Genomic DNA, 12,641 nt, shown 5'->3' with positions numbered 1-12,641 from the left:
TAATTGGAACACTTCCAAAATTTTCCTGAGCGAACCGGCGCTCTGTTCGCACTCAAACTTCACACGAAGGTCGTATTTTGTGGTCTATTTTGTTTAACACCGGGAACAACGACGTTGCGTACCTGTTTATCCTGAAAATAAATAAAAACGATTTTTGCCTATGGGAAAATGGCGGCTGATTTCGACGTGCGAACCCCAAAACTGGGTTTTCTAATCGGCTGCTAGTTCATTCCTCGGTGCATTTTCTGATCGTCTGCTGCACCATTTGGCTCCTTCCTATCGTGAATCCCAAACGAGCGTTTCGCTCTGCATACCCCAGGTGGTTCTGTCATTCCAACATCAACTTGCGCTGGCTCGCACGTCCAAATCAGCCGCCATTTTCCCATACGCGAAAATCGTTTTTATGTATTTTCAGAGTACACAGGTAAGTACCGTCGTTGTTCCCGGTATCTAACAAAATAGACCACAAATGCGACCTTCCTGGCAAGTTTGAGTGCAAAAAGAGCGGCGGTTTGCGCAGGAAAATTTTTAAGTGCGAATGCACTTCTTAAGCGACCCTGAACCTGCGTCCACCGGCAATGTCCGCATAGCATACCCACGTGGGGGATTGGCCAGGAATCTCCTCGTCTTCCTTGGCAGCAGGGGGAGATGGGCGCGCGCTGCCTGGCCGCTGACATGGCACATACCCACGTGGGGGATTGGCCAAGAATCGGGCGTGAGAAGGGCTAATGCACCTGCTTAAAGGAGTACTGACACGAAATTTCAAAGCTGAGATCCGCTCTAGCAATCAAGTACAACGACAACACAAATAGGTGTCTGTGAATAAATGCATCTTTCTTTCTTTGTAGTTGTGTGTGTGTGTGTGATCTCTCTTTCGCGAACATTACCGAACCGCGCAAATTCAACTCGTGCATTCGCACTTTCACATTCTTCCCCTCGGGGAAATGCGGGGAATTTTTAACGTGTTCCAATTACCGTCGCAACACCCTATGAACACACGACTAAACCTAACGAAAAGATTCTTGCAAAATATTAAAATTACGACACCAAGGAAACTCGTTTTTTAAGTCTGGGGCACCTGTAAAAGCCAGTGACTTCACCCTGTGCTTAGATGCAAGTTGTAGCCATAGGGACCGGACGGGTGGCGCCACCACTCGGCACTCCACTCGTTAATGGAATTACAGTGGCTAGAATAGCCACTGTAATGGAATGATCCGGTGCATTGGACTACGCCTCCAGTTGTTTTTGCCGTGTTTGCTTCGGTGCTTTGAATGTTTTGGTGGTGTTGTGAGCGGGTATGTGCGGTGAAACGAAGTCTAGAGAGATGCGTTGGGTTCTTAGATGCAGTAACGGCTACGTAAACTTGTCGGACGCTTCTAAAGTTGGGTATCCGCCACAATGACATGAGTGCTTTTTGCAGCGATCTACGCTTGGCTACACCCATTCTGAGTATGAATAATACTACAATTATTAGTATTGATTTCTTTTTAGACACGAGTGCTTTTTGCAGCGATCTATGCTTGGCTCCACTCATTCTGAGTATGAATAAAACTACACTTATAAGTATTCATTTCTTCTTAAATGCACTAACGGCTACGTAAACTTATTTGCCGCTTCTAAGTTTGGGAATGGCGCTTTTTCGAGCGCTCTGCGCATGGCTCTGCATGAAACTATTATTAGTAGACATTTCTACCACTTTAAATTTTCTTCACTGGTTTCAATTACTGCGGTTTCCATGCCAGCCTTAACGCTGGGATACTTCGAGACGTGTGCTTTGAAGAGAAGGGCCCTTGCGTACGAGATTGATTACCGTACAGCCGTGGAAATGTCGCGGAGTTTACACTTTCTGTAACCGCGCGAGCTTTGTGCCTTCGGACTTGGTGAACGACACTGACAGCATGGGAGCCTAAGTGGAACTCCCACGTTTGTAGTGGTCATTTTATCAGGAGCCAAAGTTATTCAACCACCCAAGCTACAAACTATCCCTCCTCCCCTTCCCATTTTACCATTTGCGTGGAATAAAAGCTAGCACCGATAGTTAAAAAATGTGGCAGTGTTAACGTCAGCCCGGGTTTTTTAATGTTTAAGGTACTCTTTAGAGAATACCAAAAAAAATCGTGTATTACCTTGTGAAGACACCAAAAATGTGCGATTAGTTGCCTCAAATATGGATGCATCTGTTGAGAAAGAAGAGGTCACTGAGTAACGGCTTCCGATCAGTAGAGAATAAAGAGGAAGAAGTAGGTGTGGCGCTATTAGAGAACACCCGGCCCTTGTCTCCTTCTCGCGTTATTTCACATCTTGGGAAGAGAGATCGCAGATCTGAACAAGTTCGGGCAGGGCAACGAGACACCTGGCATCAGTGTGTTGATAGGAGCTGACCAAATGTGGCTGGTCATGGCCCCAGAAGTCTGCCGAAGCACCTGCTCGAGCCTGGCAGCGATAAAAACGATATTTGGATGGACCTTTCAAGGAGCCACAATGACAAAATCAGATAACGTGAGTTCTAAATGTATGGTCTGTGTTTTTCCCTCTGTGATGGCCCCTCAAAGAGATTTCCACATTAAACAGAAGCGATTCAAGTACTCTGAAATGGAAAGCATGGCAATAGAACGAACTCATGGGGCCAAAAACATTGGCCGTACAGTGTTTCAAGACTTCGAAAATAACTTGCCCAGGCACGACGAACAGTACCACGTTAGCGTTTCACAAAAGTGTACGCTGGCTTGTCCACTGAAAGGAAACCGGTATAGATTTCCTCGTCAACCGGAAATATTGCGTCTAAAGTTTCCTAACGAGTACAAATTGTCTCAACCTGACGCCTTCATGCGGAATGTTTCCCGAGGCCGTCAAGTCACTTTTCTCCCGCACACATCAGCTCAACAGCGGCCGATTCCTGTCAGCACGAAGCGACCTGAAGGTATCGTTACTCGGACAGTTCACAAGCAAGAGTTAATTTATGGTCACGGGAGAAGAGACAGAGAACACTTACGTCAAACCAGGTGCAATCAGAGACAACCATCGACGAAAATGAGAACTCTATGCGCTGACCAGATACGCAATTACGGACCGTAGTGGTTAGTGCATCAACCTTAGCCTAACAGATAAGCAAGTGAAAGAACTTTACGTGGACGACAAAACCGAACGCTCAACAATTCCTTGCTCGGAGCAGTTAACGTTCCCGGGGGAGGATGTTGAGAAAGAAGAGGTCACTGAGTAACGGCTTCCGATCAGTAGAGAATAAAGAGGAAGAAGTAGGTGTGGCGCTATTAGAGAACACCCGGCCCTTGTCTCCTTCTCGCGTTATTTCACAGCATCAGCCCGAGCCCTCCAGCACAGACACATTTCCGACACGCTGGAAGCGTTTTGTATTCGGAGAGGGGTGCATGCAAGTTCAAAATTAAACAGCAAAATCATCTAGCCCTCCGCCTAACGATTGCGATGGTTGAACGCAAAGCTTTCTTCGTGCAAAATCAAATGGGAAATGGTCAAAGTCAAAGACCCTGCGATAAAAAGACCAAACTGCGTGCTGGTCAGATTCAATGCTCAACTAGTCAAAGTTTAAATCCAGAAGGCAACCAAGGAAATGGAACACCACCTGAACGGGTCGCTGCTGCTAAGGGGCCTGCTGAGCGAAACGGGAGGGGGAGAGGAGGGGAAAACGGAAAGCGTTGTCGCCCAGCGGCCTAGCAGTTATCACGCCAAAGCCATAGTGCAAACTTCATCGCAAAGCTATGGAAAACTACCCGCAGCGCAAAACTCTAGGAGCACTCAGTTCTATTCCACCGGGCGACCCACCGCGGTGGCTCAGTGGCTAAGGCGTTGCACTGCTGAGCACGAGGTCGCGGGTTCGATCCCCGGTTGCTGAGGCTGCTTTTCTGATAGAGGCAAAAAGCAAAAATGCCCGTGTACGAGATTTCGGCGCACCATGAAGATCCCCAGGTGGTCAAAATTAATCCGGAGCCCTCCACTACGGCACGCCTCATTGCGTTGCGTCGGCGCGTTGAACCGTACAATCAATCATCTGTTCCACTGGGCATTCCCTCGCATTCACAACTCGTAAATGCTCAGGCGTCCACAGAGCTTTACCTTTTTCTACCCAGAGTTAGTGATTATTGGCTTGGTATGGTACAAGGGCTGCTACCACTAAAACCATCAGCCCCCAGTGTACAGAATGAGCAGTCGAGAGCTGTCAAACATAACCTCCATGTATGCGAAGTAGGGGTGTGCGAATATCAATTTTGTAATTTCGAAGCGAATTCGAATAATAAAAACAAAGTTCGAATCGAATCGAATATTTTTCGAATACGAATACTTATTGTTTTTTGTAAAATCGAAGTTTTCACCATCTAGAGACACAAAAACTGCCACTTTATTGCACAACAAATCATACAAAGTAAAATTAGAAATTACACAATACCATTGCACTCAGCAGGTTAAGGTCTGCACTGCAGAAAGGTTAACTGCTCGACATGTTCGGGGAGCAGTGACAACCTCCTGCTCGTCAAGACTCCACCAGATACCGAAAGAAGCCCCTCACTTGAGACACTAGTGGCTGGCATGCCCGAGCCCGTGCACATTGCCGCGCACTGATACAGTAAAATTTCGATGATACTAATCTCGCGGGACCGCGAAAAATATTCATATCATTCGAAATTCGTATGAACCAACACAGACCAAAAAATTGAGCTCTAAAAAAAGTTTTCGTTTATTTCTTCTCTTACTTTCGCGTGAAGAAATTCGTGATTTTTTCTGCTTTTTTTAACCCCCATGTCGCAAAGCAGTCCTTTCTGGAGCACGTAAAGCTTCGCGCTCGTCTCCTCACCCGCTGTGCCCAAGCTCGCTACACGCCGCAACAGTCAAGCGTGAACCGCACGGTGCGTTTTTGCACGCGATTCGCTCGTCTCGGCTCTGCGAGCGCTGTATTTTCACGCCCGCATCGACGATTTCGCGCCCGCGGTAGCGCCTACCTCGGTCAGAAAATGACGCACGACGCGCGCTGCAGAATGGAGGAGCCTGACTACTTGCGATGAGATCGAGACAGCCGGCTTGGCTCCGCCGGAAATGGTTAGGCTTAGCACCCCGGCAAATATTTTACAGGCGCTTTCTAGCGGCGCGGATGATGTTTTATAGTACCGTTTTCGCATGCATTATCAGCTCCTTTACCGCACAAGCAACTTCGTGTCCCCCTTGAGCCGCATTTTAAAGAGCGGTTAGAAACGGTCGCTCGAGCGCCCGCCCCACTTCGCGGCTGGAGCTGACGCCATGTTGATGCCGCCGGCCGCGCCGCGCGCAGCGTGGGGGTGGTTTCCCGGCGGTGTCAGCGCGCCTTTGGCGTGCGAGCGTTTTCGCGAGCAGAAAACAACATCCCGGCCGTTTCTGGAGAAAAAGTGACAAACAGGGGAGCGAGAGCCGTCACTTGCTCGTTCGGCAGTCAGTCGGGTGCTCCGCCGGCTCGTTCTTATCTCCCGCCGGGCCGCCCAGATCCGTTCGTAACAGCCGAAATTTTTCCCATTGCAAACAATGCAATTTCGCCGGGACTTTTCGGAAATTCGTATCATCCCGAAATTCGCAACCCCAGAATCGTATCATCGAGAGTCCACTGTAACTACGAATAAACACCGATACAGTCTCTGAATTTATTATTTTTTTTAGTTTTGGGTGGTTCGAATATTTCGAACCATAAAAGTGTCGTTCGAATCGAATCGAATACCAAAAAATTCGAATCGAATATTCGAAGTTTCGAATATTCGCACACCCCTAATGCGAAGCTTTGCGGGTGACGTGGTCATTTGCCTGGCCTGCAATTTCTCATCCGACCACTTAAAGGCCATCACGGAATCTAGCAACTTTACTGATTAAGAATTAAGACCTTTTTCTAGTAAAACATAGACACCTCCCACCGTGGTCAGTCCCAAAACAAGGGCAGGTGGCCTGTACTTTTGTCAGCCCCTTGCAACACGTTATCTACGTGGGGGGGCTACCCTTGCGCACACGGTTAGGAAAAGCTCTACTCCAGTTCAAAACTCTCACAAGTGCACTACTCACTACTCTTTTTCTTCACTCTTTCAATTACCCTAGCTAACACCCACTACTCATTTTGATGGAACTGAAGCAGGAAATCTCCAGACAACACGAGACTTCTTATTAAATTAGGCGCATCTTTTCTTCTTGCACAGATCACACCAGGAGTACCTTCTTAAAAAACAAAACAGCCTGCACGTCCAGGTCAGAAACCCTCGAATCTGTGAAGGAAAGAACACCACGGGGAATGAAACTTTGCGAACAAAATCATCGGCTCAGTACTTTTTGTACAAGCTTTATTGGCAAAAAAATACACATTTCATGATGCAGCACCAGAGAGGCGTGCAAACTACAGCTGCTCTCTCAAACACTCCTGCGAGACAAAGGTAGTAACAGGCAGCAAGGAAAAAAGGAACGAAGGTGGCGACAGCGATTCGGGCCGTGGGAGTCAGTAGAACTTTCCTTTTCATGGGGGCAAAAAAATTACGCCCGAGGAAGCGGGTTGGGAGGGCATTTAGATATGCGTGCTAAATAAAGAATAGGGATGCCACACATTTCTACAATCTTTTTAAACAAAAGGAATGCCCAACAGGCCCGCCATGCATGCATTAGCATCGCTGAAGAGTGTGTGAATATTTGATACTTCACTTTCCAAGCAAACAGCTATCCCAGCTTCACAAAGAAGAACTGGTCAAGGCATGTAATATGTGGATAACTGATAACTAGGATGACAATAAGGCTAATAGAAGATAAAACCAGTTGTAGGGGAAGATTGACAACCTGATAAGAGTTGCGAGATAAGGAAATCAAGGGGCAAATAACAGATACGGACAGTGCAAGAAAAGGGCAGTTAAGTCAATGAAAGAGGACTTCATCCTGCAAGAACATAAAACATGATGATGACGACGAAGATCGTTGTTATGCAATTTTGTGGTTAAGCATGAATTTGATCTCTAGTAGCCAGATATAATGGAGTTCTCCACTAAAAGCTGTCTCACAAGCTAAGATTTTTCAAGGACTTGCAGCAACTCTGAAAAAATCTTCCATTCACCTTCATCTGGAGTTGTGCTCGAAAAAGCTACCTATGTGGGACACCACAGTGTTTTCCTCCAGGACCAAGTGTTGGAGCACAGCTCTCTCAACACTTTTTGGTGCCTATTTGAAATGGCCTTGTGAACGGGCAATGGCAAAATGTGGCACCAGTAATCTAGCACAGAGGGATTAGCACCTCTAAGTTCCCGAAGCTCTGAAGGAGTCAAACACGAAATTGCATGCTTGACTGACAGTTGCAATGGTGGCTTTTCTGACAGAGGCAGCAAATGAAAATGCCTGCGTGCCAGCATTGCAGCACATGTCAAAGATACCCGGGAGATCTCAATTAACCCCAAACTCTCCTCTGCAGCATGCCTTATAGCCAAGTGGGTTCAATTTCAATGCATTGTAGATGTCCCCGCAGACAAATATGTGCCCGAACGGGAAGTAATGTGCAACAAACACTGAAAGGAAACAGAACTAGGGAAACCTTTCATTGGTTGTTGCATGTACAAAGTAAACAGGATGACTCCCAATTCCCCCTTAGCTGTTTGTTGTTGCCCTTAAAAAAAAAAAAAGCACACCATTAAGCGTTCAAAATATTTGAACTCGGCGATCTTGGGTACGAGTACTTCTAGATTTCAATATCTGCACACCCTAAGTCTCCATCAATTAAGTTATGCACTTAGTAAACGTACACAAAACACGGCCTTTGTATAGGCTTGCAATATCACAAGAAATTCAACGCAAGTGCCAAAGCCCTGAGCCACCCTTTTGCATCACAATTTTTCCTGCCTTGTGCTACTTTACAAAGGGTAAGAAAGAAATGCGAGGCAAACTGCTGCTTTATTTCTGTAATTTCTGAATTGAAGGCACCCTTTGTTTTAACAAATGCAAGAAGGACTATAAAAGGTGCCTTTATAATGTTCTGTTTCAGGTTGCTGGCTATATGCACACACAGCGAAAACTGGTGAATCCTATGATGCTTTCTACCCAATGCTACCAACCATGCTACAACAAAAAACCTCAGGGTAGTCTTAATTTAGCCCCCGACCACTAAAATATATTTTTGAGACCTCAAAGTGACAAAAATTTGACAACAGCTACACAAGACGCCATTTAAAAACAAAAATAAAATGCATAACATTGTACTTGTACAAACTACGTCTGGACAGGCTGCAACCGCCTACACCTCCAAAAAAAAAAAAAAAAAAAGAAAGTTTGCCACAGAAGTCTGCAGTCATCAACACTATACGAAGATCTTGCAATCAAATAAATAATAGCTTTGAGATTAGAAAACAATGCCCTCCCTTCAAAGTACCATGCACTTGCCCACCAAAGCCTGCCAGATTCATTTGGTGACACCATTTTGCAACACACTGCAGAGTAGACAAAAGGAACATTTTGCACAAACACCGTTGTGCAAAGCTGCGGCTGTGAATCAACTAAATTTCACTGCAATAAGTGTTCTTAAAATGTGAAAATCGTCTAAAACCATGGCAAGATCAGGATGATATAAGCTCTGGACAGTCAGAAGACAAGAAATGTACCTTTAGTCTTCCTCACAGTAAACAAAGGGCATTTGCCTGCACACTACAAAACAACATCTGCTTACTAATGCTTTCATATTAAGGGGTAATTTTACGTCTTTTTTTTTTTAATGACCCTTCATCAACCAAGCCAACCTTGCTGGGTATGCCAAAATTTATTCGGCAATGCGTATTCAGCAAGCAACTAGAAGATCGGCAATTGAGGAGTTTAAAAAAGCACATCTAAGAGAAACTGCACAAGAAAGATGCAGAATGATGCATGGTACAAATTCATGACAAGGAAAACACAGGTTACAAGCACTCACAAAAGAAAAAGCAGGCAGACGATTACATGGTGTGCTGAATCATGTTTCGTGCAGCACAACATGAGGACATGTCAGCCAACAGTCTAGTCACTCCTACTTCAGAACTTAATGTTGCGCTGCACGAAACCATACAATCAAACTGCTTGCCAGCCTAACAACGATTTGTAAATGGCCTGTTGCACTCAAAGTACAGTCAACGACAGTTAATTATACGGTCACAACGTCGATGGCTAAAAGCAGACAAGAAACTGCCTTTGTCACTGCCAAACAGTCAACAACAAAATCACTGAGCAACAAAATAAAACATCACTACGTGACACAAGACGAGTGATGTACACCACATGTTCACATCTCTAAATGCAGGGCCTGAAGATCTCGTCATTAAACACGCCTCCATTGTGGAATGTTATTTTTTCTCCTGAAACACATTTCGAGGCAGCGAGGAAAAAAACACAGACTGGGACAAGAACTCAGCTATGACGTCCCCAGCACTGATGCATGTTAAACTCAGTCCTTGCTGAGTAGATGTGAAATATTAAAACTGAAGAAAGTTCCAGAGACATTAGTACTTGAGACTGAAAGTTTTTGTCTATTCTTTCCAATTATTCCCCCCCCCCCCCCTAATACGGTGCAAAGATCCATTTTAGTTGAGCAATGTCAGATGCGGTATTACATCCGACGCCCAGTTTTAGAACATATTAATGCGTATTAAAAATCAAATTTTTTGCTCGCTATCAAACTAATAGTTTAAAAATAGCCACACCAGCTACCAGGCAGTAGACGGGGTGGGAGTTTGCCAAAGCCATGATCAAACGACTACTGGAAAGTTTTTTTTTTGTATAGAGCAAGAACAAAGCCAACTTCAAACAGTAACTAAGGCAGTCACAAGTTATGCAAGTGCACTATAGTGACAAACAACAACCCCTGTATTCTTGGCTAAATAAAGCACAGGTATTTTATAGAGGCATCTGTTTTTCAGGATGTCGTGACGAACCTTACAAGAGCTTAAACACCAACAGAAATTCATTTTTTTAGTTGTTTTATCTGGACGGGCATAAATGTGAAAGCATGGCTCTAATACAGAGATCCGCAGGTATGCACAGATCTGAGAGAGAGAGAGAGAGAGGTCCGCCGGTTTCATGAGGATGAAGACCAGCAGACTGGTTGCAGTCCCTTTGGCAACCACAAGGCACACAAACACGCACGCAAAAGAAAAAAGCATTAAATACAACATCTATGACTAAGCCGCTCGCTCTCCCACAAGACTTGTCCTGAGCAACGCTACGTCGCACTAAAAATATAGAGCGCTTGTCTGTACATTTGCCGCATAATTCTGCAGCAGTGCCAACTGTGCACAAGCTCTGTTTAGAGCTAACATTTCTCGATAATATAGCGCAGAGCTCGAATAAAAGCACACCACGCAGCTTATTTGACAGTGGTGGAGACAACTCAGCGTGCTTCTATCCTTCCAGAACATTTTTTTTTACCGAAATGACCTCAACTGATCAAAGAGGAACATGGGAATGCCAGCAAGTGCTGCACTGGTCCTGGTGCCCAAAGGCAGTGATGAAATGGTGCCGTTTCTTGGCCGTGCGATGTTCTCCAGCCATGGCTATCCCCTCCCATGAATCCTATCATCATGAGCTGGACTGCGTTGCAAGCAAAGCCGCTACAAGCATCACCCAAGAGCTGCACACAAAAGAGGCCATGTCGTTTGAGCCAGCAGCGACAAGGGTGACAGCTGCACCTTCCACCTGAGTGCTCTAAAGAGATCGCCAAATTCCTCAACTCCCAGCAACTCTAGACTTCTTCGCAGAGTGCCAATGCAGAATTTATTTATTTGTTTACTTATTTTTTTCCCCCAGCAACGTTCTTGATGACGTCTGGGTCTCGCACAAGTTACGCAATAGGAAAGGTCATGGTATATCGGCCACAATCGCTAGTCAGCGGCTAAATGGGCAGGACAGGGTTCTAAGCTGGCTGCACAAGGAGTGACTGAAGACGGCACTTTTCTCTCCCTTCCGGCAGCCACTATAGGATACGCAAGCCCGCAACAAGCTCGGGACCCGTTCCCTTTCATAGAAGTCATGCGTGAGACGCAGCACCCTTTCGTCAACGTACGTCGATAGGAAAAACGAAGGGGAAAAAAATATATCAAAATGCAAGCTCAGTCGGCATCGGGAAACCCAATATTTCGCGAGGGGACGCTCGAGTGCGCCCCGAACCGCGAGCGGTGAGCGGACATTTCGACAGTGCGGGCATCCGCTCCGCCGGTGAGCCTGTCGATGACCTCCTGCAGGGGCTCCAGCTCCCGGCGCTTGATGAGCTGAAACTCCTGCACGAAGAACATGAAGTGCTTGAAGCTGGTGTTGATGTGCGCCTCCTCCCCCAAGCGCAAGACCTCCGGAAAGTGGTGGTGGTAGATGTGCGCATACACCCGAAACAGGCGCCGCACGATCGTCTTGGCCACCGACTCAAAGTTCTCGGGGAAGGGGACGCCGACGCGCGACGGGAACAGCCGCTCGTCGTCCAGCTGGTCCTGCACCCAGGTCATGAGGTAGTCGATGTACCGGGGCGCCGAGCACTGCACCGGCGTCGTGACCGCCCGGCCGTCGGCCCAGCGGTACTCGTACCGGGGCCCCGCCGACATGACGGCGCAGCTGTGCTCCGTGCAGAAGTCGGTGACCGTGCCGTAGAGCATGCTGACCTGGTTGAAGAAGTCCACCGTGTTGATGGCCAGCCACTCGTTGAGGTCTTCACCCTCCGGCAGCGCGACGGCGTGCCGCAGGCTGCCGCTGCCCAGGGTGCAAGACACGGCCTGCTGCTCCGAGAGGTTGTCGCAGTGCGCGCCTCGGCGAGGGCTGTTCAGCCTCCGCGGCTTCAGCTTCCTTGAGAAACTCATTGCGACACTGGCTAACACCGAGCGATAAGTAAGAGCTGCATTCAGTCTCGCAGGTAGATATACCGTGCGTAGGACGCACACTTTGGCTAAGCAAATTGGTGCCCTACGCGAACTGCCTCAAGCATAAAAGCACGAAATCAGCGAAACATATAAGCGCATACAAGAACAAGCATCAAAGGACACTGAACACCGAAGCAGGCTGGTAAGTTAGTGGACACTCTACATGTCCAATTGAGTCTTTCAGAATGCGTCTCCAACAAGCCTATCAAATCACTAAAGTAACAGCAAGCGAAACAAGGTGCACAAATCTTCGATGAAATCGCAAATATAGATCATGCACTGGGCCAGAAAATTACACTTCCAGCCACTATACAGGTGCTCCAAGCTTATATAGAGGTGTCAAAGCCTATACAGCTACTGTAGGTGTACACTATTAGAACTTGTAATCAGAACTTGCTCGGTATGCTACAGAAATGAAGAGGCTACATCATTCGTAAAAAAAAGTTGCCGCAAACATTTCACCTGGCAATGCCAAAGCAGCACTGTACATTTTTTTTTCAAAATGACAAATACATGGACTAGTTTGCCTGTTCCTGCCTTCCACATAAATTCTGACCCTAAACCACCCAGTTTCCTTTTACGCACTCAGACAAACATCACTTAACCTTGCGAATAATTTACCATTGCTTACATTCCTGTAAACCATTCACAAGCCTGCCTCACGCAGAATAACATAAGTTACGCCTTCGTTGAAGAGACACCACAGTACGACTTAGTCGACGCATCCGAACAATAACACAAAGCCAGCGAGCAACTCACAAAATGTCC

The 12,641-nt window shown here is 46.6% G+C and overlaps 1 pseudogene; it reads right to left on the bottom strand.

The window, feature by feature from the left end:
* Positions 1 to 6,302: 6,302 nt before the first annotated feature.
* LOC144152305 (MOB kinase activator-like 1 pseudogene) lies at positions 6,303 to 11,813 on the bottom strand (annotated as a pseudogene).
* Positions 11,814 to 12,641: the final 828 nt, after the last annotated feature.

The sequence above is a fragment of the Haemaphysalis longicornis genome, unplaced genomic scaffold, assembly GCF_048455015.1.
Source record: "Haemaphysalis longicornis isolate Haplotype H1 unplaced genomic scaffold, Haemaphysalis longicornis Haplotype H1 scaffold_9, whole genome shotgun sequence".
In the NCBI taxonomy this organism is placed as follows: Eukaryota; Metazoa; Arthropoda; class Arachnida; order Ixodida; family Ixodidae; genus Haemaphysalis; species Haemaphysalis longicornis.
This window is presented reverse-complemented; position numbering and strand designations above follow the sequence as displayed.